Genomic DNA, 27,818 nt, shown 5'->3' with positions numbered 1-27,818 from the left:
AAAAGAAATGGAAAATATGAGAAGTCTCATTGAAAAAATTGCATTAATAATTAATCATTTTTCCATATATAAAAATAGTAGACTTAGATGTTTTCAACTGATATTTCCCTCAAATACTTTTTTTTTTTTCCCCTCAAATACTTAAGGAAGAAATGGTACTCTGGGTGACGGGCACTGAGGGGGCCACTTGAGGGGATGAACCCTGGGTATTATACTATATATTGGCAAATCGAACTCCAATAAAAAAAATATATATATATATATATATATATACATTTAAAAAAGAGAAAGAAATGGTGCTAAGTTGAAACAAACTCTTTGGAACTATGAAAGAGGAAGGAAGACAATCCAATATATTTTTTTTGAGGCCAATATTATTTTGATACCAAACTAAGACATTATAAGAAAATTACAGCCAACATTCCTCATCAACATAAATGCAATAATTCTTTACAAATGTTAGCTAACTAAATGCAACAATACATAAAGCTGATAAATCATCATGATTGAGTGGAGTTTAGTCCAAGGAATAAAAATTTGGCTCAACATACTAAAAACTCAGCAGTGTAGTGCCACCTTTAGCCCAGGGTCTGATCCTGGAGACCTGGAATCAAGTCCCATGTTGGGATCCCTGCAGGGAGCCTGTTTCTCCTTCTGCCTGTGTCTCTGCCTCTCTCTCTCCCTCTGTGTGTCTTTCATGAATAAATAAATAAAACCTTAAAAAAATACCAAAAAAAAAAAAACCCAATGCAATTCATCATATTAAAAATAATTTAGAAATTAGAAAATGCATATGATAATTTCAATAGATATTTCAAAAGCATCTGGCAAAACTTAACATTCATTTAGGATAAAATCTCTTGGCAAATTAGGAATAGAAGGGTACTTTCTCAACTTGAAATAGGGCATCTACTAAAAAGCTATAGTTAATATAATGTTAGAGAATGCATGCTTTCCTCCCAAGTTTAAGAATAAGACAAGGGTGTTTGTTTTTCCACTGTTGGAATTCTTATCTAATACAATAAGATAAAAAAAGAAAAGGCACATATATTGGAAAGGAAGAATTAAAACTCTATTCAGATATCACATGATCATGTATGTATAAAATTCTTTTAAAATCCACAAAAATCTGCTGGAACTAATGAATGAATTTAGCAAAGTCAAGGATACAAAGTTAATAAAAACATCAATTGTAGATATACCAGCAACCAAATCATTAAAGTAAAAATTACAAAGATGGTATCACTTAAAATAGATTTAAAAAAACCATGAAATACTTAGGGATACATTTAATAAGTGTGAACACTGAAATCACAAAGTGTTGCAGAGAGAAATTAAATAAGACCAAAATAAATGGAGATATACCATACTGAGAATCAGATGATGCAATTGTGTTAAGATGTCACTTCTCCCCAATTTGAATTATATATTTAATACAATATTCTCAACTCCAAACTCTAAAAAAAATTAAGTTCTTAGATTAAAACCTCCTTCTGAGTATCAAAAAAGATAATGAAAATAAATTTATACATGGACAAATCATAGTAAAACTTCAGATTCTCAAGGATTAAAAAGAACTACCTTAAAAGCTATCAGAGAGAAAATACAGGTTATGTACAAAAGGGGGAATATGTTCAATAGTCAGCACACTAAAGAACAGTGTTTTGGAAAAGTGAAAAATATGTTGAGTACACTTGCAGTTATTACAAAATTTTATAGTTAAATGTGCATGCTAAAAGTTAGGGGTAATTACGAGAGCTATAGAAACGTAACATATACCTTTAAAATTAGCAGAAGGAAAAAATTTCAGTTTAATAGAAAGCAGAAATGGAGCAGAAAAAAGACAAAAGAAAAGAAAAAATATAAAATAGTAGAAATAAGGCCAAATAGATCAGTAATCACAGTAATGTTTAGTGGATTAAATTTGTATATTAGAATATAGGAATTATGGGCTGTCTGGGTGGTTCAGTTGGTTGAATGTTGGACTCTTGGTTTTGGGTCAGATCATGATCTCAGGGTGGTGAGATCAAGCTGGAAGTTGGGCTCCAGGCTTAGTGTGGCATCTCTTGAATTTCTCTCCTCCTCTCCCTCTGCCTCTCCCTGCTGCATTCTCTCTCTCTCTAAAATAAATACATAAATCTTAAAAAAATTATATTGAAAGAAACCCAAACCTGCTAATGCTTCTGAAGGGAGACACTAAAACAAAGTCTCACAAACGTGTTGAAGTTAAACAATACATCATGCAAGACCCAATCAAAAGAAAGCTAGTGTAGAAATACCAATATCAGAAGAAAAATAACTAAGGCAAAAACATTAATTAAAATAAAGAGGGACAAAAAAAAAATAAAAAAAAAAAAAAAAAAAAATAAAGAGGGACATTGCAAACAATTCTGTAGGAAAAATATTACAGTCATGAACCTGTATGTACTAAATTCAAGATGAAACCTCATTTAGAGTAGATTTATTAGAAACTGATGAATCACGCTGGCTGAAAAATGTTTTTGAAAAATAAAATTAACATTTTATCTAATATAGAAATAGACCCTGCATCTAATAAGAATACATTGTTTTCCCAGCACTTAGCTGTATGTGATCTATTTTTTCTATTTTGATCTTATCCTATGTAACCTAATGGATGTAAATTTTATTACTGCTTTATGAATGCTTTATTTTTATTTTTTATTTTTTTTAAGATTTTTTATTTATTTATTCATGATAGTCACAGAGAGAGAGAGAGAGAGGCAGAGACATAGGCAGAGGGAGAAGCAGGCTCCATGCAGGGAGCCTGATGTGGGACTCGATCCCGGGTCTCCAGGATCGCGCCCTGGGCCAAAGGCAGGCGCCAAACCGCTGCGCCACCCAGGGATCCCTATGAATGCTTTAAAAACAGACTAAGATAAAAAACTGATCAAGAAATGAAAAGATAGAGGTACAAATGAAAACAATACTAATGACAAAGAAGAGATATAATTATAGAGATTTAAAAAGATCCTGTGACTAATATGAACAGTTTTATTTTTTTAAAAAGATTTATTCATTTTAAAGAGAGAGACAAAGTTGGTTGGGGAGAGAGATAAAAACCCAAGCAGACTACCCGCTGAGCTTGGAGCCCAATGTGAGGCTCAATCCCATGACCCTGAGGTCCAGACCCCAGCCAAAACCAAGAGTCAGATGCCCAACTGAGTGTGCTACTCACGTGCTCCTAATATGAACAGCTTTAAATTGATGACTTTGAAATCTTAAATGAAGTGAATGATTTTTTAGAAAAGTGTAAATTACAAGAATTGACTTAAGTATAAGTGGAAAATTAACTAATCCAATAACTCTGAAGACATTGAATTGGTAATAAATAATCTCCATCCCCAACTTTCCCACACGAACTTACTCCCAAATTCACTGGACTCTGTAATCTGCCTGAAGCTATATTTAACATTTAAATAGGAGATCTGATTAGCCATTATACCATAGAGATTCGTGTCATGAGTGATTGTCCACATACACAATAAAATACATCATTGGTGGTGAAAAGGTAGGAGCCCCGATGCCAGCAACAGAAATTTCCCAGGTCTCCTGAATTTCTTAGTCTATGTATACTTTCTTCCCCATTTCTTTGCCAACGTTTTCTCTAATGTCCTCTAAAACCCCTTCAATACTAAATGACTATTAGTATAAACTGCTACCAGTGAGCAGCTGGGAAAGCTTAAACAACAGAATGCTGAACATTAACCTAAGGGGAGTATTTTTGACTAGGGCCTCCCCTGGGTCCCAGTAATCAGTGACAACTTGCACTTCAGTGTGAGAATAAGCTGGCTAACCAAAAATGAAGTGAAATGAAATGAAATGAAGTGAAATGTAATCAAATGAGAGATTAAAAATAGCAACCATGAAATAAAATACCAACCAAATCTCCATTTATTAAGTATTTTTTTCCCAATAATCAACAAGAAAATGACTTGCACATTAGTTTCCAGAATTAAGTATTAGGTCTTGAAGTGCATGGGAATATGCAACAAAATCCATTTGGCATCAATGTGCTGAACGTTACTTTCCCCTTAAGTGTTCATATCATTACCACTTGAATTGTAAAAATTACTCTAGTAGCATGGCAAAAGTGTTTCTTCTGTGCTTCACCCAATACTTTGGGTATTTTATTATAATGAAGTAGGATCATTATGGTTTGACATTAAGTTAAAATAAAATAAAGTCACCATGAATGTAATGGAGTTCTTAGGGGTTATTAAAAAGAAAGGCGAGTCCCTCCTTCTCATATTTCCCTAGGTATAATATTGATAACCTCCTGATTTTCAGGTTTTCATTAATGGGAAATGTAGAATTGGCAAGCATAAAATCCATAATTTCCAGAAGTGTACCTTTGATTATGTTTAGTCTGAATCAAAAGCAAAGGGTGTACGTTGAATCATTCAATAGGACCTGGAAATTGCATACTTCAAGCACACCTTTCAATGGTCTACTTTTGTCATTACAGTATTAACAAAAGGCTCTAGGGATGCCAGCAGCCATATCTACCTACTTTCTTGGGAAGAAAATCTAAAAAATGAAAAGACTCAACAAAAGATTATAAGATGGAAGGAGATTGTTGTGAAGGAAATGTCCTGGATTTCTTTTTTTATCTGTTGCCAAGGAGCCAGAACCCAGCTTACACAAAATCTTTACTAAGTATATTGCTGCTAATAATCCTAATTGCAAGTCAGGTAAGATATGCAACTGTGTCTTTTTAGACATCGTGTACACTCAGGGGGCCTATAAACTCAAATTGAAAATAATACCTTGTGACCAGATAAAACAAATAAAGCATATATTTTTTGGTGATGGATATATGCGTGATGAAGGTAAAAATAAAATGAATAGGTCACTGAAAGTGGTACAGATGAAAGAACACTTCAGAGTTCATAAGTTTTCCTTGCAAAAAGATCAAACAATAGTTGAAAGTATATTTAAAAGCTGTATTGTGGTAGAACTTCTGTTCTAAAATTCTTCCTTAGCCACTACATTTGAAAACACACATTAGCTGTTAGGTTAGCATCAAATATGGAAATGTCAAGATGACCACGGTCTCAGTAAGGATGAAAGGAAAACTAGGGACTTGTTGTAAAATACATGCTTAACTGTCGTTGCACCTCTGGTTCATTGACCTTGCGGATATAGGTCTTTTTTCTTTACCATCACAGACAGTTCCATCCTCTGGAAGAATGAACCCCTAATGTTTGGCTAGGTGTGCCTGGAAATTTTTCTTTGAAGATACTATGTTTCATCGTAATGAGGTCTTAATTGGATCTATCTCAGTCATTTTCCGATCATCCTGGACATCTTTTAAAAAATAGATTTCCTTTTAAACAAGAGTAGCATAAAACAACCACAACAAAAACAAGCATACTAAACAAGACTCATTTTGAAGATTTTAGTAACTATGTTTTAATTTTTCAGAAATCGTCTAATTACTTTTTCTTTACTTCAAAGAGACAAGGTAGGACAATCAACCAACTTACACTGATTTGAATAAACCAACAGTTTGTTTCTCTCAGCTGCTTGATATAGATTTAAAAGTATTTAAAAGGAACATATATCTTGGAGAAATTATGTTGGGTTATATTGCACGTTCAAAAGACTTCTAGATTTATAACTGACGATATATCCAGGTTTGAAATCTCTGTGTGTCCACTGGAGGCTCTTAGACCACATGTTCAGTATCTGGGGTGGGAAACGAACCTATTTTCCTGAACACATCTTTATGTTTGTGTCAATCAAAATATTAATTTATTTGAAACTCCTTCATGGGAAAGACTATATTTATTTTCTAAAATTGTATATTTTCATTGAGTTTTTTTTTAAAATGAGCTACAGATCCAGATATCTTGATATACTACACTGTCAATTTCCTCTCCTGATTGTTTCCTATTTCTTAACTTTCTTACAATTTCTTACAAAATTGTACTTTGTACAATCTTCTCGGTTGATTTTGTTCTTCAACAACAGATGAAACAGCGTCATAAATTAATACCACTCCATTTCTTCTCTGTTACCTTTCCACTTGCCTAGCCTTCTTATTCATCAGAAGCGATAAGAAACCCATGACTTCAAAAAAGCATCTTAAAGTAGCAGTAATTTATTCATAACTTAGACTCTGTTTTTTTAAATGTAAAACTCATTTCTGAAACACACACTTTGTGACAGACATGTCACTTCCCTAAGTTGTATTCTAAGAGAAGCTACACCTGTTTTAATTGGCCCTCCCTTCCCTGACTGATTTGAGGGTTGCCACACATTCCAATGATGAAGTGACATGACAAAAGCTTTCTAGGAATGCTTTGCTGTGTATGTAACAGATTATTCCAGGGCAATTGTAAAGAGTAAAGATAAAAAAAATAAGTGAAATAATATAGGAATAAAAACAACCTTTTGAGGATCTTCTTTGTACCAGAAGCTTTATGTATTTTTTTCCATTAACCTCGACAATAGCCTTATAAAGTACAGATTAGTACCTTATTTCATAGTTCAAGAACTAGAGGCACAGACAGGTTGAGTAACGTACAAAACAGAAGAACTGGGGTTCACAGCAGGTAAACCTGACCCTAGAGTCCATGTTCTTTCCATGTGATAAACTTATTAACAGGAAAGTAGTGACATATTTTATTTTTGTCAGTTGGGAAGTCACATGGACCAGCCCCTTCTCTGTCGTTGGACTCAGCCTCTGCAAAACAAGTCAACAAAAATAGGAGAGATAATTTGAAAGGACCAGGCCAATTATGAAAAACGGGTCACTGTACTAGCTCAAAACATTTAAATACCTCTAGAGTAGAAGTACTCCTTATTGTTCATAGACTTTTTATCTAATTTAACTGATATTTATAAGAAAAGAATACCTACCATCTTAAGAACTTTGTTAAAAGAACTTTTATATCATCTGGTGATTATCTCTGGCCTAGAATGTATGAAAAAAATTATTTTATTACATATTTTGGTTTGGTGGGAGGAATAGGAGCTGTGAACTCACATATATAGGTTTTAGAGAGATTTTTCAAGAAAGAAATTAGGGAAAAAGCTCACAGAAGTGTTCTTGAATGCTCACACAGTCTCCTTAATATTCACATGACACATGTTCAGCAGTGGCTAGTGCATCAGCTAGTTTTAGATAGGAGAAAGAATTAAAGGATGTTTACAGGACAGGCAAGGATATGTAGTAGGATGCAGAGTTTGCTGTTACTCTGCAATTATACTTTGAATTTGGCTCTCTACCACCATTGTGATTTGTTGAGACTATACCATATGACAGAATGTGACCAAAGAGATGTTTAGAAAGTAAATCTTAATTATTACATGTTTATTTCACTAAACATTCTCATTCAACTTTAATGTCTGAGACGTTTTGTTAGGCACTGAAAGTGAAGTGTCCTTCACTTGTTGGATGTGAGTTGAAGAAAGATACATATTCTGGTCCCATTTTTCACAGATGGCTCCATGCAGGGCATGGAAAAGACAAACCAAGTAATTACCATGTATTATCTGCAATCCTCAGGGCATAGATATTGTATAATAGGATGTATATATATATTTAAATATATATATATATTTTAATTTGGAAAGCAAACTGTCTCTTTTTCCTTCTGTAAACAATTTAGAAACTCTGTTGAGAATATTAAGACCTGTAACTCAAGCACTAGTTTTAATAGATATGTAAGTTAGCTCCTCACATACATGTCAGATGAAAAATTTATAGAAAGCGGGCAATAAACTTAATAAGGTGTTATATAATATGCAGAATAAATATTAGTACAGTACATGAACCTAAATGACAGCAACAAATTATAAAGCTTAGCATGCAATTAAAATCACTAATGGAACACCGTACGGAGAGAATGCGTTCATTTGTAGATCAGTCAAGAGTAGCTATTCCAGTGTCAGAGCCACCACTTGAACTAATGACACCCTCTTAAACTTATTTTTAAACACACTCTGTCTGTCATGCAATAGCTACACTTTATGGGTGACTTCAGTTCAGGCTTCTAATGTATATACATACTAATAAAGCCAGTCCTCAAGGCAGAATAGTCCTCATGGCCATGAAATCATCTTCAGGTGCACATTCAAGTGAATTTTTCTGACGTCAAATTTATGGGCAATAAATAACAACAATAATAGTATATCAAATAGTGACCTGCATACTGACAGGGTCTTAGGATTAAAACCTAGCTAACAAGAACTGCCTGAAATTTGTCAGTGAATCGATCCTGCTACCTTGACCACTATTTTGCCCTGAGTTTTTGTTTTTGGACTATTAATAGAGGAGAGAAGCATCCCAGAATTGGGTATGGAAGCAAAGAAATGCCAGCTTTGGGTTTCTAAGGTAGATATGAACATTTACTGAAGTGGGAGATATTTGAGAAATGATGGAATGGCTTTGTAGTCTTTGAAGGTATTGGCATATAGAGATACGCTTTCTATGTGTTATTTTAAAAGTTGACATCTGTCAACTCTCTTGATGAAAGAAACATTCACATAAATGAAAGGTTTAAATCCATGCCCACATTTGAATGGGAGAAAGGAATGATCTCCTGTATTCAGGGAGAAAAGCTCACAGAGTTCATGGTAGGAAAGAGGAGAGAAAATTTAGTGTTGGTGTTGAATTTACTCATTGTTAGAAACAAGCCTTTTGGTTTTCCTTTTGTGCCACTACGACTCCCCACCAAGGGACAACCTCAAGGAGAGTGTAACTAGCAGATAGCCTCCAGATATTGCAACTTGGGATCCCCCACAGCCTTCAACTCTAAGTCTGTACTTTTCTAGGGCTGCTCACAGCCAGGAGCAGCAGAGCAGGGGTTTTGTGAGCCAAGTGTTGTACACCAGGTCATTTCTGCCCAAGGTGGGACCCCTGTAATGGGCAGTGTTTGCTCTGGGACTCTGCACTGCCCCTGGCTGGGACTGCAGCTACACTGCAGTTGGAGGCTCTTCCTACCCAATCCTCCTTCCTTCCCCCTCTCCTTCACAAGTGTCAAATCACTATTGTGTTACGAAGGCTTTTCCTTACTATTCTTGCATGCTTTATCTTTCACAGTGATTTATTTCTCCCTGTATCCCATCTTTACATCTGCTTCCAGAAGTATCTGAACTGACACAGGTCAGACTAGCTATCCTACTGAGGCATGTCATGGCAAAATTGGACCTGAGTACTGACACTTATGAATTCATTCATTTATTCAATTTATTTTACGAAGTTTTTGAACATTTACTATATGCTAAATACCTCTGTACTAGACACTAGTGATGCAGGAATGAACAAGGCAGACAGGATTCATGTTTCGAATAGAATCTACATTTATAAGGAAACTAATTAAATGGTTATTATTTTCCACTTATTTATTATCCCATAAGATTGTGTAGCTCATGAGTATTTCCCAGTTTTTAGCAACTTTGTGTCTAAAAGTTTTCTTTATGTCCTTGTCCTTTCTTCTTTTCCTTCTTCATCTTTTTTCCTCCCTCCCCCTCCTCCCTTCCTTCTTTCTATCCTTTCTTCTTTTCCTACTTCCATCAGAATAATTAATAACACACATTTCTAATGAGAGAACATTTATAGATGGTAGTACATTTGGAGATTATACCTTAAGCTCAATGAGGGCAAAGCACATTTCAGCTTGGATGGGATTAAGGAATGTTGATACATTATCAGCACAAAACAGTAGAAAAGGAGGAAATTTGGGCTGCCAAAATCTGTGACTGACTGCAGGTTTGACTTTATTTTAGAAGGGCTGGTTTCATTCATATCCCAAGGAATTCTGCACCTGGAAAAAATGATACCATTTCTATTTTATTTAATGCTCAATTTGTTTATCTTTTGAGTTTACTTTAAAAAGATGAATAATCTTCTAAAATATAAAAGTTAATACTTCTCTAAATCAGGAGTTGAAAAGTTATGGCCTGTGGGCCAAATCCAGCCTGATGCCTATTTTTGTAAAGTTTTATTGGAACACAGCTGTGACCATTCATTTAAGTATTAGCTCTGGTTTCTTTCATGCTCCAACAGTAGGGTCAAGTAGTTCTGACGAGATGATCTGGCCTGCAAGCCTAAAATGTTTGGCATATGGTCTTTTATTTAAAAAGTTTGTGGGCCTCCTGGGTGGACCAGTGGTTGAGCATCAGCCTTCAGTCCAGGCTCTGATCCTGGGGTCCTGGGATGGAGCTCTGCATCAGGCTTCCAGTAGGGAGCCTGCTTCTACTTCTGCCTATGTCTTGGCCTCTCTCTCTGTGTCCCTCATGAATAAATAAATAAATAAAATATAAAAAAAGTTTGCTGGCCTCTGGTCTAAATATTTTTATCCTGCTGACCCTGTTAAATGTGAAAAACTGATAGCTTTAACATAATAAGTAACCCAAAATATAAGCATTGATTCCATCTTTAATTGCACTCTTTTCACTTTATATTAAATCCATAAGCTATTCTCCTAAATAATTTAAACATCCCTCTCAAATAAACCAAACATGAAAAATATCACATTGATTACAAAATATCATAGTGATTACAAAACTCAGGGAAAACTGTTACACTAAAACTATTTATCAAAGTACTAATGCCATGGATTTCAGTTTGTTCTTCAGTACCTTTGTTGATCTTTTTTTTTAAAGATGTTATTTATTTATTCATGAGAGACATATACAGAGAGAGGCAGAGACACAGGCAGAGGGAGAAGCAGGCTGCCTGTGGAGAGTCTCATACAGGACTCAATCCCAGGACCCGGGGATCATGCATGACCTGAGCCAAAGGCAGACGCTCAACCACTGAGCCATCCAGGTGCCCCTCTTTGTTGATATTCTTATTCTTAATTTTGATTTTATATCTTTCTCAAGATGACCTTCCTGTCTGCTATAATTAAACAGATATTATTTCTATGATTGCAGTTATCTTCCTAGTTACTGTAATATTACCAGATACCAAGAGGGGAAAACAAAACTAGCTAAATCTGCAAGGTCTGGATTGATTCCTGATGAGACAACTGGACAGCCCAAGTTGAATGAAAGCCAAGTCTGTGATCATTGAAACATTTTTTATGGTTAAGTCTTATGCTTGGTAGTTAATAGTAGAATGTTAAAATTCTTCACTTTTTCCTTTTTTTTTTTTTTAAAATCTGATGTACCATCTTAAAGTTGGGTATTATTTTACCATTGTGATATACTGCTCTAGTTTGGGAATTACTATAGCCAAATTATATGTCAAATTAGTTTTTAATTTTAATTAGTATGGTCAGACAGAGATTTTCTCTACTAGGCATCAAGAGATCAGGTTTGTTCAACTAATTCTCATCTTTGGAATCTAGGTCTGATTATTCATGATGTAACACACCATAAACCTTTTTTTTTTTTTTTTTAATTGTGGTAGGTGATCACAAGGACTGATCAACTGATAAACTCTTCTTATAGTTGTTTATTTTCTGTGACCACTGATGCTAATCAGTCCTTACTGTTGGTATTGTAACTATCTTTTCTGGATCTGTTTGACTTCTTATACTTTCCTATGTGCATTCCTTGCTGTAGACAAGTACGTACAGTTAGAAACAAGTACTAGGCTAAAATTTAAAAAATATACATATCTTTATAGGAATAAGGCAAAATACCTACTTACATCAATATTTCATTACTTATTAAAATGAAAATATTATTTTTATATTGCAACTACTTTTGCCTACCTTATAAACTAAGTTTTTTCTTTTCAGTGCCATAATGAATTCTGTTTCCACAGATTCAATTGTTCTAATTAACAATAGTTGTTATTATATTTTTGTCTGGTTTGGAGGTTTGAATTATCACAGCTTGGTGAGTAGTAGCTCCTTCAGCTGGATCTGTTGTCTTTTCAGCACACTCTGTCATCCTAGAAAGAGTCTTGATCTTCTATAGCCATAGATGTACTATCATCATTTTAACTTATTCTGCCCTAAGACATGAAGTTAGGCACCCTTCAAAGAGTCCTGGTTCCTTTGAGTGGGATTTGAAACCATAAATTATACCTATGGGCTCATGGTGGCAAGTTGTACATGCAAGTGCTGCTGCTAATAGATGCAGGACTTTTAGTAGCAGGCTGGGAGAGATATTTTTAGGAGTATGATCTACATCAGATTTTTTTCTAAATTAAAAATTTTAATAATAAGTTTTCGTATTGTATTGGTAATATGAATTGAATCGCACAAATGTGTTTCATAAACCAGGGTTTGTTTCTATTCAGTACCAATATTCTCTGGCTATGGTGGGATCTGTGGTTTTTGACCCACCCAGGAGCCCTTCCCCTCTTATTGTTAATAATACTCCAATTTTCCTTTGCTTCCTTCTTTCTGTGCTGTTCTAATATGACAGTTATGTGTACTACCTATACTCCTTGGATGCATGTCTAAGGTAAGAATATTTTTGCCCTCCCAGGAGTTGAAATCTTCATTGAGTAGACGTTGACACAAAGCTCTGCAATGAGTCTTTCCAATGGCCATCCCCTGAAGAGATCATCTGTTAATGCCTATTTTCTAATTTTCGGGAGCATCTTTGATCCTATCCTTCTCAAGACCTGATTGTTTACTGTTTTGTTAGATTCTGTAATTTATTATTGTTAATTATTATTAAAATTGCTTAAGTTAACCAGAGTCCATTTCTATAATCTGTGACTAAGTAATCCTAATTTATATGCCCATTTTGTGGGTGGGTATGGGGGTTGCCAGTAGCTTCTAACCATGGTAGATTCTAAAAATAATTTGTGTGATGACATAACTAGTTCATTTAGAGAAAATTTCAGTCAGTAACAAGGGATGTATGGGTCTTTTTTATTTACAAAACAGGATTTTTTTGAAGCACATTTTTGTCTCTATATTTATGTGTATAAATATTCTTAGGGTTATTTATTTTCATTTGAAAAAAGACAGATTGTTCATAATTTGTCATTTTCAGAAAGAAAGAATGGAGGCCTTCTTTGAGTAAATGGCTGCATAACTTCACCACTCTGCCCCTCGAGTGAACTGAGATTGCATATCTTATATATTACACAATAATTAGACAATTACATAACACAATTATTTGGACTCTTGTCTTCATAAAGGAGAAGACCAGAGGAAGCTTTGGTTGTTTCTCTTGATATTTTGGTGTGGAGATTTGTTCACAGGTGATGATTTTAGGATATCAAATGTTCGAACTTCTTTGAGTTGAACTGTATATATCCTACCATCAAGAGGGCTGTGTTTTCTCCATCTCTGAAGTGCTATTCTCATTTCCTGTGTTTGGTAGATGATAATGACTGAACTTGAATTTTGTTGGGTAAACAATGATTAATAGCCATGACTCCATGAGATCACAGTCTAGGTAGGGTACCCGTTGCATTCTTTGTTCAGTTATTTGTTTTCAAATTGTCGGCTCAATCTTTAGGTTGTGTGTAGTAAGCCATGTCAAATGATAGGTACAACCGCAGCTACCACATATTGAGTGTACTATATCAGGCACTGTATTAGGCAGTTTGTAAAAAGTGTGTTCTATGTTCACCAATATCCTTGGTAAGTATTGTTATCACCGTTTTATAGACAAGAGGACTGGGATTCAAAGTTCCATGATTTAACATAGGTTTCCCTACTCTGCTTTTTGACAACTTTTTCAAATGAAAGATATCCTAATCCTGCATATTTGTACAGAGATGTCACATAAGAGTCTTGATAAATAATGGGATAAAAGCAAGACATGTACCGATCTATTTAGCCCTTATTTCAGTCATTTTCTCATCTCAAATTCTTTAACCCTATTCTTTTATTACATCCAAGCATCCAACACATTTTCCAAGTTAGAAATCTGAAAGTCATCCTTGGTCTTTCCTTCTTTTTCACTCTCTTTTGTTAAATTGGTTATCATATCTTGTCAGAAATATAATTTGAATATGACTATTTATCTTCCTTTCTATTGCTGTCATTGTAGTTCAGTTTACCAGGATCTCCTTTTTCCAATAAGGGGATTAATGTAATAATATTTTAGCTGTACCTAAAAGGAAATATCTCAGGTAATATATGCTTATGCAGACCTATTGGAGCCAGGCATTTTGGGGAATTATTTGTGATCCTAAAGGGATATGGAAGAGGGTGAGACTAAGTGATAATGGATGGTCCTAGACCTGGATGAGAGACCATCTATGGAGCAAGAGTACAGATTGGGGTGGTTCATTTTAGTGGGAGGCTAAAATCATGATGGAACCCTTTGAACCAAGTATGAGAGATTAAATTAATAAGCAGGAAATGGAGCCAGTTTTGGATTTGGGGCTTAACAGATCAACGTGCCATACTTTTGAGGCAAGGTAAATGTATTAACAGAACAATGGATGCTAGCATTATTATATGAGGAGAAAAGAGCGTGATAAAGTCAGAGAGATGAAATGGTGACTTTCTTAACATTTACTGTGTTCTAAGTAGGACATGTTTGTTGAATTATATAAAGGCTATATATTCTCACTTATATGGTATCAAAGTCTTCCCAGGTTGAGGGTAGACTCAAAGTGCCTGGGGCAACATAGACCTTTAGGAGCTAAGGGCTTGAAGCCGAAGTATTAATTCTATGAGTTTTGTAATGCTCTTTGGCCATAATTTTTCCTTAGCTAGAGATTTGAAAGTGGCCAATATTGTGCTCAAGCAGATTGGGTCATGCCCATTTTGGATATCCAAAAGCAGAATAAAAGATAAGTAACAGAATTATAGGTAGCCAGATCAGGTGTGATTTTTATAAAAGATGAAATGAAAGAAGTCAGCTTTATATGAAAAAGACTTTAAAAGCAGAGAGAGGGACGCCTGGGTGGCTCAGTGGCTGGGCATTTGCCTTTGGCTCAGAACGTGATCCTGGAGTCCTGGGATCGAGTCCCACATTGGGCTCCCTGCAAGGAGCCTGCTTCTCCCTCTGCCTGTGTTTCTGCCTCTCTCTCTGTGTCTTTCATGAATAAATAAATAAAAACTTAAAAAAAAAAAACAGAGAGATCCACCACTGTAAGTGAAATACCATTAGATGGAATCCACAAGGGTGAGGCTGATGGTTTTTGCTAAGTCACTATGGATTATATTTACCTGGAGTCCCAGTTCATTGTGTAGTAGATAGGGTGTTGGGAGAGAAGTAAAAACAGTGGATTCCTTATCAAATAACACACTTCACCTGGGAGAGAAATGTTATGGGTCTCTCATAGCCAGGATGAAACAGTATTTCATTGAAAACATTCTCTAAACTCACGAGGATCCGGATTTCTAAATTGGTTTCAATTAAATATATTTTTTCTCTTCTAAGAAAACAACATACACCTATAATCTCTTCTAACTATTGGCACATCTGTGATGCTATAGCACTCTACATCTTCCCAGTGGCTGCAATTACACACATCAAATTTCAGGATGACTACAAGGTAAGAGTCTAGAGGTAAAAGGCTACCACTTATGGTTCCCATTTTGCTCTCATGTGTCACAGGCTTTTATTTTCGGAAGTTATTTAGAGAAACAGTCATCAGCTAACAAAACCATCTGTTAGTTAACAACAGCAAAATATGAGGCTATTTCAAAATGGCATGGGGCATTTCAAGTTAAGGGCAGACGGGTGCCAACTATTTTTTCTCTTTAGTCTTTCCTTGTTAAAAAAAGAATGCATTTGTTATCAAAGCCAGTTTGGCTAATGTGCTTTCACCTCATACATATCTAGAAATCAAAGCTGCCTCGAAAGTTATTTGAGGGTATGTTCTCCCTTTGGAGCCCATTTTGCTCTAGTCATGCTAATAGGAATTTCATGTGTGTGTCAAGAAGACAATATAGCCTTTATGCAATTCAACCAACACGTCCTACTTAGAACATGGTAAATGTTGGGAAAGCAAAAATGGTCTTGCTGGATAGATTTAGTAAAATTCTTCATCTTTGTTTTTTCTGCATGACTCCATTACTTTTTCCAGCTGGGACAGGAGGAGTGGTAGATGAAGAATCTCTGTACTCCTCCTTTTCCCTTAGCCAGATAGTTTCCCAAATCAGCTAAATATAACTCCATTTATTGTCATGCTAAAATGTTCTATTTAGCTGTGTTTAACTGGATATCATGATTCCATGGGCTGACCTTTCGCTCCTGGGAAGTCGTTTTAAATTCAATCCCGGCAAAGGAAAATCCTTCCAATTCGTTGGCTGTGAAAGGTCACAAGTGAAATGTGTTTTGATGGTATCTGCCTATGGTTTAATTCTCAGTAAACCTGAGCACTAACTGGGCCTCAATTGTGCTTTGTCTTGGGAATCTGAGTTCTAAGAAGCCTGGGAGAGCTGAGTGGGAGATGTGGGGCTGAGTTGCCGGCATCAGCCAAGGGTACACAAAGGTACCAGCTGAAAGGTGAGGTATATGGTGCTAAGTTAGGTCAATGTTGCCTCCTTTCTGAGCTGATGGAGGATTCAGACTAAAATATATAGTTTCTCTCCCTGTTTCATTTGATCTCTTTAAGAGGGACATTTCCCACTTTCTGGGAGGCGGAGAGGGCTTAGGGTGAGATAGGGAAGGAACTAGAAGTGTGTGAACCAGTCAAGAGGAAATTGGAGTATCCTGAAAATTTAGCCATTTTAGGGTCCAGAGCATAAACACAGTCTTCTGAATCTGGATATTCCCTTTTATGATCTATCTCTTTTCATATTTCAAAAGCTGGTGGATTCCTCACTATCATCATTATGTTGATTTTCAACCAAAAAATACTTTTATTAAATCTTGTCAAAGACCATCCCCCTTAAAAAAGATCTTATTTCACCAAGAAATATTAGGATTTCTTTTGGAAATTTTTGAAGAGTTCAGCGAATGGGATATTGAGGTGAAGTTTCCAGGCTTCTATTTTGTTTTGTATTAACTCTATTTCAGAGTTATAGTCACTCTGTGCTATAATTTTTCAGTCAAGTATATTTCTCAGTTAGAAAGAAGCCTAGGGAGCAATTTGTCCTTTCCACTATCCCATTGCTCCATTATACACATACTATACTCAATTCCATAAGTATTCAATGTCTCCTGAACACAAACTTGCAATTCTATACTTCTATGTCTGTGTTTATGTTGCTCCCTCTTTCTGATATGTTTTCATGTTTTCATCATTCATGCACAAAAGCCAAAATGTTACCTCTTTCTATGAAGCCAAAAGACTTCTATCCCCCTCACTCCCCTATTCTGTGGAGAAGGCAAGCATGGCTTCCATGACACTCTGTCTATGTATCCATTATCCCTTGTCCTATGTTAGCACATCTAACATCTGTCCTGTGTCTCCCATTCAACCCAGCTCTCTGAGGGCAGGAGCTGGGTGGCTTTCTTCATTTTTATACTTCAGTGCTTAGCTCAAGGATTACTCCCAGAAGAGGAGTCTTTAGCCTTTTGGGAGTAATCACAGAAGTATGAGCAGTCAGGCCTTTGATATGAAGGTGAAGAAATGAAATGATGTTTTTTATATCAAATGTGTCTTGAGAGTTCATAGCAACCACCAGAGTAAGCAGAAAGCAAACACTCATTCACTAAAAGCCATAAAGGCAGTTCTCTGATAATAAGTAAGAAAAGTTGTGCTTCTCCTTCCTCCTCTTCTTTGTGTTGTCAGTTTTACTTGGTAATACTGGTTGTAGCGAGAACTCTTGGAATGTTAACCCAAAGTTCAGATAGGAGAAACGGAGGTGGCTCTAAGTGTGGGGTGGAGGCAGTTATACTTGACCTCATTTTCCCAGCTTCTCATTTTCTTCTCCATTCCTGGCTCTATCACCTAGTAGACTGCAGATCAGTTCTGATTCCTGAGCTTTCTCGAGAGGATAAAAAAGTTGACGATAAGTAGACCCCTGAGGTAAGCCATGTTCTATAGAGAAAGCATTCAGTGATCTAGTCACAGTTGATAGAACAAGCTCCACACACTGTCTGCTTTACTTACCATCAATGAGATCTGGCATTTAGTGACCAAGGGGGGTGGTCTTGAGTGTTCATGGTAGTCCCAAATCACAGCACTCTCTGTCCCTCATCAGGGTAGGGCCATTCTCTGAAATTGGTTTAACCCATTATAGTCAGGATTGTGGTTGGAAGAATTCAGTCAGTTTGGTTTAAGCAAAAAAACCCACCAAATATCGTGGTAGATCAGAGACTCCGGTTTGAATGCTACACAACTAGAAACCATAGCTAATTATGCCACAAGGGCCTTTGTTGGCAAAAGCGCCACTCCTGACATCCCATGCCTCAACTCCATAGCTCAACAAACATTGGGCAGTTATCATCAATCACATAAGGGACTAGACACCAGGAACTCCACTGCTTCTTGCCCTCTAAGACTTGGATACATTTGCTACAGGTTCTCTAGAAGGTGAATTTCACAGGTCTTCTTCACATTGCTTACTTTTGAATATAAGTCTCGCATGGCTGCATTTGATTCGTGAACACAAGGTCTCCGGTGCAGCTAAGGAGTTGGGGGGACTTATTTTCTTGTTTCTACCTTAAGGAAGTCAAATTTATGGGACAGAAAATGTCTAAATATTTCAAGGGCTCTCAGAAGGTGCTGAGCAACTGGAAAATGTGACAAAAATCTACTATGTCCTGTAAGGCACTAACATTTTTATTTTAACTAATATAAAACAATACGGCATGGTTATATCAAGTTCCTTTATCTGGCAACTTAGTAGTATGTGAAACTTTTTTTCTGGGTTTGAGGTATAGCTCACCTTTCCCATTCCTGACAGATCTCTTTCTTAACTAAGGATGTTGCTTTTTATCACCTTCGTCACATTATCTTTTCTCCAGAATTCATTCTTCCACATATTGTTGGGGATCTTGATGCATGGAATATGTTTTCTACTGGAGACTTTCAAGTGGGACTTTAGATACCAACCCTTGTGGCTGTGGCCCACCTCTGGTATGGGACTTTTAGTTGCCAATAATTTTCTGAGCCATATCTCAGCTCACGACTCTTTGAAATCATATCTTTGATTCTTTGGGTTGCCCTTTAAGACCAACCACTACACCTAAGTGAGTTTGCCCTAGCCCTAGAATTGAATCTTAGTGAGCAGATCTCTGCTCTGATATAGCTTGAATTTTCTTCATAGGGTCAATATACCTTGCTTATGAAAGGTAGGCAGAAATATAGAGATCTGACAATGTAGATTTCTCAAATTAAAATAATCTCGTCTAGTGATTTCAGCTATGCTGTCAGTTCCTCAATATCCAGTATCATGTTTTAATCATTAGCCATCCATATATTCCCAGTGCTTAGTATTACATCTGACATGCCGCATCATACAATTCACCCTGGTTGAATGTATGAACAAATGAGAGACTGCAGATTGCATAAAGGCCACAGTATATTTCAGCATCACAGACTGATCACTCAATCATTCATTTAGCAGATAATTTTTGAGAAGCTGCTTTTCTGTGCAAAGCACTACAATAAATACATTGGAAATCTGAAATAGCCCTAATGTTACTAATAATTATAACCATGGCCAACATTTATTGAATACTGACTAAATGACAAGCACTGAGCTGTATCATGGGCATCCACTTCTCACAACAACCCTATGAAGCAAATATGCTATTATTATTATTATTCCCATTTACAAGGGAAAGAACTGATTCTCAGAAAAGTTAAGCAAGTGAAAACAGGTTGAGGATATGTTTACATGGTAGAGTTGGGAAGGTGCAAGAGCCATCTGGAATGTCTTAAATATCACAGGGCAACATATTCGTGGTACTCAAATTCCATTCAAAGAGCCCTTGAGTGCTAAATGGATACAGCTGGGGAATCAGAACTTACCTGGTAACCTTTAGGCAATCTGCATTTTTACCAGTAAGGAACTCTGCTTTATTCTTCCATCCATCCATTCAACAAACATGAATGGCACGCTTGCTGTGTGCCAGGAACCGTGGTGAGCATTGGAGGTGGGGTAAGGAGGGCTGGGAGAGGGGAGACATGTAAAAAGATCATAATAAGAGCTATAATAGAGATGTGAACATATTTCAAAGGAATATTTTCAACAGTTTACCATTACGTATGACATTGGCAGTAGGTGCTCCTGGTTACCCTCTATTAGGTAAAGAAAGATCCTTTCATTCCAAGGGTTTTTAAAAAAAATCTTGAAAGGATTTGCATTTATTTCAAATGTTTTCCTACATCTATTTGGATGATTTTTCTACATTTATGGAGATGGTTTTTCTTCTTTTGCTTATTACTGTGGATACACAACAATTACCCATAATATATTATTTTCTAATATTAAACCAACCTTGCATTTTTAGCATAAAATATATTCATATTTTTATAGACCTCTTCAGAGTTTCTTTTATTTTTTAATTTTTAAAATTCTGCTGCATTCACTTGCTAAGTTGTATGTTTGTAGAATTTATCTCTAGCTCCATAGTTTTTAAATCTATAAGCAAAGAAATTTCATTCTATTAATTTATTATCTTTTAATTTATATAGCATGTGTATTTATGGCCTTCGTTAATATTGCTTATTATTCTTTCTCTCTTTTTTCTCGATTAACATTACAAAAAACCTTTCAGTTTTATTTTGGTCTTTATAAAAATTTTAGTCTTTTAAATGACCTTACTTTGGTTGCTTAATTCTAAATATTTTATAGTTTTGTGGTATGTTTTACGCATTAATTTTGAAACTTTTGTCTACTGTAAGCATTTAAACCTATGTTTCCTTACAAGAAATGCTTTAGCTGTAACCCTTAAGTTTTGATATATTGATTTTTCATATGTAATTATTTTGAAATATTATATAATAATCTGATTTCCATTATGGTTTCTCTTTTGTCACTAATTTTCTAAAATGTATTTAAAAATTTTTAATGAGTAGATTTTTATTTTGTTCTTTTGAAAAAGTTGTACTTATTACATTGTTACCTGCTGATGTGGTCTGTAGAGAGTCTTTGAAATTTATTAGACTTGCTTTATAGCCTAATCCATGGTTAATTTTTGTAAATAGCCCCTGTGTATTCAGCAAGTAGCTGGATTGAGTGTTCTATAACATATCCTTTAGATTAGGCTTGTTATGTGTGTTCAAACCTATATCCTCGCTGTTCTTTGTTTGCTAGATCTATCAATTACAGAAAGAAGTATGTTTGAGTGGGTGAACATATACATTTTTCTTAATAGATATCTCAATTTTGTATTCATAGATTTTGAAGCTATAACACATACTTAAGAGTTTAACATTGTAATATGTTCTTAGTGAATTGAAGCTTTTATTATTATGTAGTGACCATTCTCATTTCTAAAATGCTTTTTACCTTAAAGTCAATTTTGTATGATAATATGGTTACACTGGCTTTCTTTTGGCTGGTATTTGCTTGGAAAGAAATGGTTACAAATGTGAAGAGAGGCTAATGCTAGATGATGAGATGAAAGGTATGGAAGGTAATTGTTATTTTCTTTATACTTTTCAGTATTTTCCAAATTTTATTTGAAAAGTATATATTACTTTTATAAATAGAAAAAATTATATTAAAAAAATTTTAATTTAAGAAATGACAGTGTCAAAAGAGGTCCTCCTTTTTGAACAGGCTTTAGTGCTTTGGTACCAGATTCTGAAACAGCTAAATATGCATACAACCGAGTTTTTAATGCCCATATGGGCAGCTTTTAGCCTTGAAACCTTTTTTATGAATTATAGGCCAAGAAAGAAAGCCAAATAGAGCCATATTCTGTCCTGCCTGCTGGATAGTTTATTATTAGGCGTGATGAAATGTAAAGTCTTACCTAACCGTTCCAGGAGAATTACTGGCCCCCTTCTGGATTTTCATAGCTCAATGAAGATGTGAATCTAGCACTCATCGCTTATACCTTGTGAACTTTGGTTTGCTGGGGGCAGGAATCTCCTTTTCTGGATGAATTCATGATAAACCAGCAAGATCTATCAGACAGGAATCATGGTTTGCTGGAAGCAAGATCCAGGAGAAAGGTAGGTGTCTGGGGTTGTAGGGCTGGACTCCTGAGCTTGACTTACCATCTTTGGGACCCAGTGTTAAGGCACAAGAAATGCTGGTCAATGGTGCTAAGGCAAGCTAGTGTTTACTAAATGGAAACCTCTTTACAAACACTAATCCTTGTAACAATCCTGTGAGGAAATAAGTGTTGTCTTTTGTAGCAAATTGTATGGATTGTATTGCTTCACCTGTTCCAACCTCTTGTGGTGTGCTTTCCTGATCTACAGAGGCTGTACAGCTAAAAATGACATTTCCCACATGCTTTTGCAGCTATAATTTTTGATGCAATTTCAGTTTTATCACTTGCACTCTCATGAGACTTGGATTAGTCATAGGGTTAAATATAGGGACAGAAATTAGGCATGAAACATCTATATCGCTAGTGAAGAAGATGCCAGAGGTTAAGTGGTTCTAAGGGCTGGAAGCTGTACCTGGAAACAGCACAGAGCTTGATCATCTAGCCCTTCAAATGATTTGAGAAGCTACTCATACTCGGTAATAAACTCCTTTTTGTTTTAATAAATTATAGTGGATTTTGCCGTTTATAATTGTGCTCTGACAAATACACCCATTGTGCAGCAGAGAAAACTCATAGTTGGAGCTAGGAAGTGACCTCTTCAAGGTCACAAAACTAATGGGTGGCAGAGAGGGACTGTGAGTGTAGGTCTTCTGATGGCAAGTCAGGGCTCCTTCAGTAACAGGTCAAGCACAGAATCAAGTAACAGGCCATGGAAGCCTCCAGGATCATTAAGATGGTACTGAGAAACCATATATGCAGATTGAAGGTCTGAGTTCCACAGTCACACTCTGACAACATTACTAGGTAGAGGCTGCTGCCACTCCTCATGGGCCTGGGCTGGAAGTAGATGGCTTTCCACTACCACCACTTTCTTTATTGGTTCTTTCTTGTGATCTTTTAGGTCTTTCTATTAAGTATATTACTTGCCCTCCTGTATTTTTGTCTTAATATCAGGATCCCACACAGTTTTGGTTCCTCATTCACCTGTGTCTACATTGTACTGGGTGCTCCTTTACTGCTCTTAGAATATTTTATTGCTTCTTCAAAACTTGTTGGGGATGAAGGAGGCAGTAATGTACCTATAAGCTGATAGGCAGATAAGCAAATATTGATTTACGATTATCAGATTACCCTTCTGTCTCCCTCTAAACTATTTTAAGTACCTGTCTTGTCCATATCTGCCCATTGTTGTCTTATATATGGCTCTTCTTATAATTTATAATTATTTTATTTGGGGGTGGTGGTGGTTATGTTTGTTTTCTTTTTTCTTTTCCATGCTAGAAAATAAGTTACATGGGGTCAGGGTTCATGTCTATTTTGATCAACTTATATTTGAAGCCCTTAGCCCAATCCTGGCACAAAGTATTTGAAAATGTTTACTGAGAGAATTAATGAATAAATGAATGAAAAAAAGCAAGGACCATATTTTGTTTTTTCATCTTTGTATTTTGGCATCCTTTCAGAACCTGACGAATAGAGGGTGTGGGCTTATTTTAACAGAAAAAGAAGCTAAAGTATGTATACATGACTTACATTAATGAATATAATTTTTTTTTGTTTCAATGTTTTCAAAACTGGAAACTTTGGGTTGTTCATATTCACTCCACATGTAGCTATAGAGTTGGTTGATAAAGATAGATAAGAAACAAACCTTTCACAGCTTCAATTTTAGAGAGGATCCAGAATATTGTATATCCTTAATACATTTTCTAAATGAATAAATAAATGAAGGAAGTAATGTTAAATTTCTGGGCCTTTTTCTACCTGAGAAAAGGACAAATAGCACTTTTAGCCAATAGGGTAATTGTAACCAGACCGCATTGCTTGAATGCACCGGGCATTTTTGTACATAAGACAATATTTCCTAGATGGTGTTCTCTCTGGATGTTTATTTGGCTAGTCCTGGAGAACAATGATCTGCAACAGCTTTGTCTCTGAGTGTGGCTGGTAGGCCTAAGCAATGTCTTTGGACACCACTCAGACAGTTGAGTCAGTCACAGGACAGAGTAGAGAGAAGGGGAATGGGAAAGTGAGAAAAAAAAAAAGAAAAAAATGAAATGAGAGAGGTCAGGTGATGAGACCAAGGGAAAGAATGGAAGAGAAAAAGGGAAGAGATATAATGACAATGGACAAGGCTAGTGACACCTGCCACTTATCAAATGCCTTTCATAGAGATTCTATGTTTTGTTCAACATATATATTATCTCTAATTTTCATAACCTGTCAACAATGTCAGTAACATTTAAAGATTTAATTAAATTAATTAATTTATTTGAGAGAGAGAGAACATGAGTGGAGGGAGGGGCAGAGGGAGAGAGATCTCAAGCAGACTTTCTGCTGAGTGTGGAGCTGGTCATGGGGCTCCATCTCACGACCCTGAGATCATGAGTTGAGTCAAAACCAAGAGTCAGAAGCCTAGCCAACTGAGCTACTCAGATGCCCCAATGTCAGTAACATTTATTATTTTTATTGTGCAGATGGGAAGACAGACTCAGATGTTAATAAGTGCCAGTCACACACTACTGAAAAGTAAGGGCAGGATTTGCTCTCAAGAGTTTCTGGCTCAAAGTCATAGTATGTTCACCTGGTGAGCAATGACAGAGATCCACCACTAAGAACCTTATGCCTCCCATGGGGCATTTGGATTATAGATTGCTGTAGATTGTCAACCTGCTACTCCAGGAACATCTAGGTATCAACAGTTTAAAGTAGATATCTATTTATCTGTGTGTGTGCTCGCACACATGTGCATGACCATGCAAGCACACACACACACACACACACACACACATACACAGGACTAACTAGAAAAAAAGAAAAGAAATATTTGCTAATTTTTTGTGTACACTTTGACCAAAGCCTTCTGGAATAAATACTTAACAGAAAAGAGACTTAACAGATGACAAATAGGGTGACATTTTCAAATGCCATAATTCCAGAAGTAAAGTAAAACCCCTGACTCCAGCCTCATCCCCCACATGTCGTGAGTAGAGAAAACAAAGCCACGTAGACCAAAAAAGCAACAGGAAAATAACAAGCAAAATTGAGGGCCATGTAAATATTTTCTGAATGTCCGTTCCCTAAAGGGTTGAGGTCAGACATATGGTTCTATTCACCAAACCCTAAACAAAAGACTTGGGCTATTTTATGCCCTGATCATTATTGTTGGTTACATTAAAGCCCGATCAAAAAAGTGTAATGGAATATTAATTTCAGTTACTGTAGCTAATTGAAAACATAGCAGGAGTTGTGACTATGGAAAATGGAGTGAGAACACTCAGATGCACGTCCAAGCCTAGCCTAACTCTTTTCAAGTTGGGCAGTAGCATATTTTTGAGAAGTGGCCATTATCCTTGGAGTCTATACTTAAGCACATCAGGACAAACACTTGGCTTGGGAAAAAAGACAAGCAACTAACTCTGAGCTATCAGGAGACTTCAAAAATTCAAGTCCAATTTAAAAACTATCAGTTGTTAATTTGTTCACATGAAAGGCATTGCAAAAATATATAATCCTTGCCAAGCCAAGGACTGCATGGTTTTCATCTTGCTGTCCCCAGTTTGAAGCCTACATCCTAGCATCTAGGGGACGCTCAGCAATAATTGTTGGGTGAATGTGTGTATGATTGTTGACAACCTTTGTTTATTATAACAAATGAGAGGGCTCTCTTTCGTAGACAACTGGCTTTTTTCCTAAGTGAAAGTGCAGACCAACAAGATTTGGGAGAGAGAAGACAGCTCTACTTTAGCTTGATATACAAATCTGAGAGATGAAGAATGTGAACATGACTTTTTGTCTGTTTTGTTCATTGCTATATTTCCAGTGCTTAGAACAGTACTTGGCACATGTGAGATACCAATAAATATTTGTTAAATTAATGAATAAATGATTAGCATGGAGTTGGAAGGAGAGAATGAGTTAAGCAAAGGAGACAAAGTAGAGAACTCAGAACTTCACAGTGTATTTTATTTTATTTTTTTAGAGAGGGATGGGGGAGGGGCAGCGGGAGAGGGAAACAGAGAATCTTAAGCAGGCTCCATGTTCAGTCTGATGTAGAACTCGATTCCACAACCATAAGATCACGACCTGACTCTTAATCACTTAGCCAACTGAGCCACTCGGGTGTCCCCACTGTGTATTTTATGTCTCTGCTGAATTATCCATTTTCAAACATCAGGCATACTCTTATTTGATATAAATACAACAATCCCCTCCTCAAATCAGTATGATCTGCCTTGTGGAATTATTTGGGATTACTTGGAATCTTTTGATGAACATGAGGGACTAGGGTAATGCTTTTAAAGACATCAGTTTCAGCAACTTAGTGAAAGTTGTTCTACAATCACTTAACATGCATAGGGGACATATTCAGGCAATGCCAGTCATTTTCATGTTACAGGAGAATGGTGTGTCCTTAAGAAGAATTTGTATTAGGTTTCTGGGCTTTGTACTCTCAACCTCCATTACCTACTTATACTCCTTGATTTTTTCCAAGAAAAGGCTACTTCTACTCATTTTTATTAAAGTAAATATACTTTACTTATTATCAAAGGCCAATGATACAGAGGATATACATGAGAGGCCATGTTTAAGTAGCACTGAGAGAAATGTTCTTATGAAGAATGCTCCTAGGGTATGTCCTTAATCTATACTTGACAACATAATGGAGTGAAACACTAGCAAAAAAGAAGCTGGGTGCACTTTAGCAGGAGTTATTTGTATGGAGTAGAAAAAAATGTCATCAATATTCAATCATTACCCTATATGGCATTTGATTTTTCTTTATAAAGCGACTGTGTGTGGTATTCTGTGTTATGTGGGTGGCATTATTTTGGCTTTTTCAGGCAAGTTTATATATGTTGTTTGTTGTCTTCTCCTTTTGTTATACACTTAACCATCAATTTAAAGAGGGAGAAAAGACTGTTGAAACAACATTTATTTTCATTTATACAAGTACCACATTTTCTGAATCCATTTCGAACTCAGTTCTAGTGATGAAAAATTGGTAAAATTTTGCATAGAACCACAAATTTGAAAAAATTGTCACAAAGTTTAGTGTTCTTCTATTGTCTCATGATCATACACGACAGCCAAAGTCACACACTTTTGAACACATCTCGTTTGAATTGAATTCCCAGAAATGTGGCACAAAGATGCAGGCAACAGTTTTCACATAGTAAGGAAATGTTCAGTGGGCTTTTGCATTTTGTTCCACCTCAGAACTATTTGAATGTGACTCTTTTGCATCACGGGGTAAAGCTCTGGGGTGTTAGTAGACACAATGGGGCTCTCTTTAACAACCAAGAGGATGGGAGAAGTCATAAGAGGGCAAGCAATAAAGCCAAGGGGAACACAGCTTATGAATGCAAAACTTACAGTAGAACTTTAGATAGGAAAAAAGTTGACAATGCAAGTTAAAGCTGGCCCCAGGCAGCAATAACTTACTGAAGTGGCATTTATTTGGCTGATAAACCAGGGTCTTGCTGAACTTGCTAGTACAACAGAGGTAATCTTTATGGAAGAATGAATTACAATAGCAGTTTGCAGTAAGATTATTTGATCTTTCCCTTGTGTAGAATGACCTTGTGAGCTTCCCCAAAGCTCCAAGTTTCAACTTTCTGCTGTGACTTAGCAGCTAAAATAGGTATTCTTCTACATATCCCCAAAGATTTATCCAGATTTGCAGTATGTCCTGCTGGCAGTACAGCAAGTGATAAGAGTTTAATGTGAGATTCGATTTCATGAACTGAAAGTAGTTTGAGTAGGATATTTATATTCTGAGAAGTAAAATGACTTGCTCAAGGTCATACAGCTAGGTGACCTGCTTTAGATGTCATGTCAGTAGC

General features: G+C 36.1%; 1 long non-coding RNA gene across 3 annotated transcripts in view; it reads right to left on the bottom strand.

Annotated features, from left to right (window-relative positions):
* Positions 1 to 9,597: 9,597 nt before the first annotated feature.
* The window catches only part of LOC144302212 (uncharacterized), a 31,096-nt gene continuing 12,875 nt past the window's right edge, over positions 9,598 to 27,818 (bottom strand). For all 3 annotated transcript variants that reach the window (XR_013369058.1, XR_013369059.1, XR_013369060.1), the window contains exons 2-4: positions 19,775 to 19,914; positions 17,909 to 18,013; positions 9,598 to 9,794 (exon numbers count right to left, since the gene is read on the bottom strand). This is a non-coding gene — a long non-coding RNA (uncharacterized LOC144302212). The remainder of the gene's footprint in view (positions 9,795 to 17,908; positions 18,014 to 19,774; positions 19,915 to 27,818) is intronic.

The sequence above is a fragment of the Canis aureus genome, chromosome 31 (genome assembly GCF_053574225.1).
Source record: "Canis aureus isolate CA01 chromosome 31, VMU_Caureus_v.1.0, whole genome shotgun sequence".
Classification (NCBI taxonomy): domain Eukaryota; kingdom Metazoa; phylum Chordata; class Mammalia; order Carnivora; family Canidae; genus Canis; species Canis aureus.
Note: the sequence above shows the minus strand (reverse complement) of the source record. Positions and strands in the feature narration are given on the sequence as shown.